The sequence below is a fragment of the Orycteropus afer genome, unplaced genomic scaffold (assembly GCF_000298275.1).
Source record: "Orycteropus afer afer isolate SDZICR_OR568_19922 unplaced genomic scaffold, OryAfe1.0 scaffold00005, whole genome shotgun sequence".
In the NCBI taxonomy this organism is placed as follows: Eukaryota; Metazoa; Chordata; class Mammalia; order Tubulidentata; family Orycteropodidae; genus Orycteropus; species Orycteropus afer.
Genome location: NW_006921592.1, coordinates 28,301,248 through 28,306,378, shown reverse-complemented (window position 1 = coordinate 28,306,378; position 5,131 = coordinate 28,301,248). Strand labels below are relative to the sequence as shown.

Sequence of the window (5,131 nt, the reverse complement as noted above, 5' to 3'; positions counted from 1 at the left end):
TCAAAAGAGAACCTACAGATTGGGAAAAAAATATTTGGTAATGACATATGTGACAAGGGACTTACCTCTAGAATTTATAGAAAACTCCAACACCTCAATAACAAAAAGACAAACTTTTTCAGCGGAAAGTTTACTAACATCCATGATCTTATTTGGGAGCTCTGGTAGCATAGTGGCTAAGGCACTTGACTACTAACCAGAAGGCTGGTGGTTCAAACCCACCAGCCACTCCTTGGAAGGAAGAGGGGGCAATCTACTTCCATAGTGATACTGCCTCGGAAACCCACGGAGGGGTCGCTATGAGTCAGGTCCGACTCCACAGCATATAACAACATGATCTTATTTAGCACCTTGTGAGCTAAAGCAAGTGCTGACTTCAGAGTCATTTCTCCTTCTTTATAGGCTTGCTTTAACATTGACACAGCTGTGGCACTGTTATTTCCAATGTATGCAGCTTTCCATCCCCCGTAATTCCCACTAGGGTCACTCTGATATAGTGTAAAGCCATAATGTTTATCCCAGCCAATGTACAGCAATGAAACACCAAAGGGACGTTTTCCTCCAAACTGTGTGTGTATAAACTTGCTTGATACCACATAGTGCTGTAACCAGCTATTCACAAGGAATTGGCTCCTGATACTGTAATAAATATCTTTGAGCCATGAGCCTCAGTTCATTCATCAGAACATTAGCATCAGAAGTTATACCAGCTACACTGCAAGCTATGTCCTCCTTGAGTTTATAAATTTTTTCGGAAAAAAAGACTTCCTCAAGAAGCTTTTGGATATTCCGTCTCTCTGCTGCAAGCAAAACCCCTTCATTTGCTAAAATTTCCAGAGAGGTGCCTGCATGTCCGATAGCTTCCATGGCATGTTCAACTTGATACAAGCGACTTCTGGAGAAAATATAGTGGTTGTGGAGTCCTATCTTCGAGAGATATTCAATCTTCCTATCCATGAGTATGGCATGCTCTTCCATTTATGTAGGTCTCTTGTAGTTTCTTATAGTAGTGTTTTGTAGTTTTCTTTGTATTGGTCTTTTGCATCCCTGGCAAGAATTATACCTAAGTATTTTATCTTTTTATAGCTTTTGCAAATGGTATTGTTTTCCTTTTCAGATCTCTTTGTTGATATAGAGGAATCCAACTGATTTTTGTATGTTCCTCTTGTATCCTGCCACTTTGCTGAACCTTTCAATTAGTTCCAGTAATTTTCTTGCTGAGTCTCTTAGGTTTTCTATGTATAGGATCATGTCCTCTGCAAAGAGAGATAGTTTTACTTCTTCTTTGACAATTTGGATGCCTTTTACTTCCCTTTCTCCCATTATTACCCCAGCTAGTACTTTCAATACAATGTCAAATAGAAGTGGTGACAGAGGACATCTTTGTATGGTTCCCATTTACAAGGGGAATGCTTTGAGTCTCTCTCCATTGAGAATAATGTTGGCTGTTGATTTTGCATATATGCCCTTTATTATGTTGAGAAATTTCCCTTCTATTCTTATTTTGCTGAGAGTTTTTACCACGAATGAGTGTTGGGTTTTATCACATGCCTTTCCTACATCAATTGATAAGATCATGTGGTTCTTTTCCTTTGTTTTATTTATGTGACAGATTATGATGATTTTTTTTTTCTGATGTTTAACTATCCTTACATACCTGGTATGAATCCCACTTGGTTATGGTGTATTATTGTTATTATTATCATTTTATATGGTGCTGATTTTGTTGGCTAGGATTTAGTTGAAGATTTTTGTTTCTATGCTCATGAGAGATATTGGACTGTAGTTTTCCTTTTTGGTGGTAATACCTGGTTTTGGTATCAGTGTTATACTTGCTTCATAGAATGAATTTGGGAGTACCCCATCCTTTTCTATGTTCTGGAATAGTTTGAGTAGGATAACTGTCAGGTCTTCTCTGAACATTTCATAGAATTCTCCAGTGAAGTGATCTGGGCTGGGACTTTTTTTGTGTGTGGGAACGTTTTTATGACCTGCTCAATTTCTTTTTGTTATGGGTTATGTGCTGATTTGTTTCACCCTAGTTTTATGTTTTGCTACACCCAGATATGTGGGGCAGGTTTGCTTCTTTGGTTATTAGCTTGGCAGCACTAGGTCACTCCCTAGTTTTCTCTGGATTGGTGGAATAACTGGTGGGAATGTGGGTGTAGATCTCTGCTTGTCATGAAGAGGAGCTGCAGTTGGGATAAGCAAGTGTTGTCCAACGTCTGTCATTGATCCCATGGTGCAGGAGCTGTTGGTGGTACTTGTTTGTTGGATGAGGTAGTCAGTGTGGTGGATATGGTTGACTAGTGGAGAGTTACTGCCTTGTTCCTGTTGAATGAGGCAGGAAAAAGACAGAAAAGAAAAAGAAAAGAAAACCAAGGACAAGAAGAAGAGATGGAAAAAAGGAAATGATAGAATAAAAATAAAAGACAAAATATTAGGAAATGGGAAAAAACATAAGAAAAAGAAAAGGGGGTTGGGAAGGTGAAAGAATGATAAAAATGAAAGAAGAAGAGAAAGAGGGACAAATGACAGATAAAAAGGAAGAAAAACTGGAGGAAGTGAAAGAAGAAAAATAAGAGAAAGATAAAATAATTGAGGAGGAAGGACTTTTCTAGTCATGGTCAGCCAGTGACCCAAAGAACAGGCAGTTGTGGCAGAATCTGCTGACCCACCTAAGCATGCACTCATATAGGTGAAAAGAGCCTGGCATGAGTAGGCACCTTGAAATTCTCCCCATCTGTCTACACTGTGTCTTTAACGCAGTGTGGATTCTGTGAAGTATTTTTTTCCCCCTCCTCATCCTCCTTTTTGTTTGTAATGGCTTCTCTTTGGTCAATTCAGCTTCTATTCTTTCCCCAGTCACTGACCTCACTCTGTCTCCCTTTCCTATCTGCACTCTATCTAATACTTTATCATCTCATTAGATGCCCAGAGTTACAGGATCATTATTTGTATCTGTTTCGCTTGGGTTTCTGGGTTTCTGTTGTAGAGGGATTAGGCAGAGTGTATTAGCAGGATGCCATCCATACAGTCAATCTTGGTAGAAGTGTTTAGCTAAGGAGAGAATGAATGTACTGATCTTCATGTATCATTTTTCATTTCTTCCAGATTACTATATTTTACCTGTCCATACACTCAATCTGATAGTATGTCAATAGCATGTCAGCACTTTTCAAAGGTTATACGAAGAAGACATATGAGTATTACTCAGTGTCCCCAGGCATCAACCTCTTTGGCTTTTGGATGACAACATCTTCATCATATTCTAACTGATCTCACGACTTAAAATAACTAGAATTCTCACCAGTCTCTCACATCCCTCAGCATTCCATTATTATTATTATTATTATTTCATGGCAGGAGAGCACAAAACCAAAAACCAAATTGACATCAGGAATAGTGTTTTAAAAACCTACAATGTGCAAGGTGCACAGTGCAAGGTGCAAAGAAGTTACCGAACTTTGGACACGTACACATTGTGAAAGTTGTTCAATTTCAGAAGCACAGCCTCAAGATAAGAACCCTTCAAATTCTGTTCTTGACCTGAGGAATGGTCCTGGCCCAAGAATGTTAACTACTTTGGAGCCACTCATGGTTCTATACCATGAATTTCCAAACCAAAGTCACTGTGTGACCTGGGATAACTGTCTTGACCCCTCAAATGTGTGATTTCTTACCTATGAAATGAGACAACAACGTCTAACAGGGCATTTGTGTGAAGCCCTTCCCACTGCACCCAGCGTGTGCTGGTAGCTCACTAGATGCTAATTTCATTTCTTTTTTTACAATTCTCAAAGATTTTCAGTCTCAAAGTCAGGAACATGGTGGGTTTCAGATTAATGCTGGGGTTACAAAAACGCTCAATTAAGCTAAACTAACTCTACTCACGCATGCTTATGAAGATGTTAGTGTGTTCCCATTTTCCCATATGCCGGTTGTATTTATTAGAGCCTAGATTCTAAAACACTTGGGTTTGTGGAAGGCTGTGGTCTGCAGTGGGAGCCCTAGCTCCATTTTGAGGCTTGACATAAGTTTCAGATGCCATTTGGGTTCTTTCTGACCATTAAACCAGGGTTGTGGCTATGCACAGTCAAGTTCTAAGACAAACCTAGGGAGGGGCAGTTTGCCTTGAGGAGGAATAGGTTGAAAGATTATACTCACACAAAGAACCAGGGAACTTGCCTGAGAGTGTCCTTTTCTAATTTAAATTAAGGTTGGGGTCTTGGTATTTTTTTGGCAGCCCCTTGTGGCTAAGACTCCCGCTGCATGGTCATGAGTCACAGCCTATCTGGACCATAACCTAGCCAGGTAGTCAAGGGCCAGAACAAATCCTGTAACCCTTTTCTATCTTCAATTATGTACGTATTCCAATCACAGTCTTTTTCCTGCTTCTGTAGTCCCGCCTGCAATAGTGACAAATCTATCTACCACCAATCATGATTTTGTGATGATTCCTTTTTTTAAAAAAAAAATTATTTTCAAATCATGTATAATTAGCCACATGTCCATGACTCAGCAGACTCCATTCATCTTTCTCATGCTAATGGTTTCCCTCATCCAGGACCATTGTCTTTGTTTTGTCTTTGTTCTCTCTAAAACTTAATAAAAGTGTCTCTATTGAACCTGTTTGAAACTGGGGTCTCATTTCCCCTAACATACTTCCACTTGAAACACTCTAGTTTTATACGACCTGAATTAGAACGTAAATTCTAAAGCACTTGGTTTGTGGAAGGCTTCACATATGTGTGAAGGCTGCACTATTAGCTATAGTGGGAGCTAATTCCATTTGGAGTCTTGACATAAATTCAGAAGCCATTTGAATTCTTTATGTTACTTCCTCAACTCTTGCTGACCATTAAACCAGCAATGTGAGTCTGCAAGCCCATGGAGGAGCGCTTTGCCCTCAAGAAGAGTGTGGTTGAAAGTAGGTTAACTAAGACCTAGAAAGGAGCTCTGGTAGCTTAATGCTTAAAGCACTTGACTGCTAACCAGAAGGCTGGCCGTTCAAACCCACCAGCCACTCCTTGGAAGGAAGGTTCGGCAATCTACTTCCATAGTGATACTGCCTTGGAAACCCAAGGAGGGGTCGCTATGAGTCGGGTCTGACTCGACGGCATATAACAAC

At 39.9% G+C, this 5,131-nt stretch overlaps 1 pseudogene; it reads right to left on the bottom strand.

The window, feature by feature from the left end:
- LOC103196204 overlaps positions 1 to 5,131 on the bottom strand; it is a 14,055-nt pseudogene continuing 8,924 nt past the window's right edge.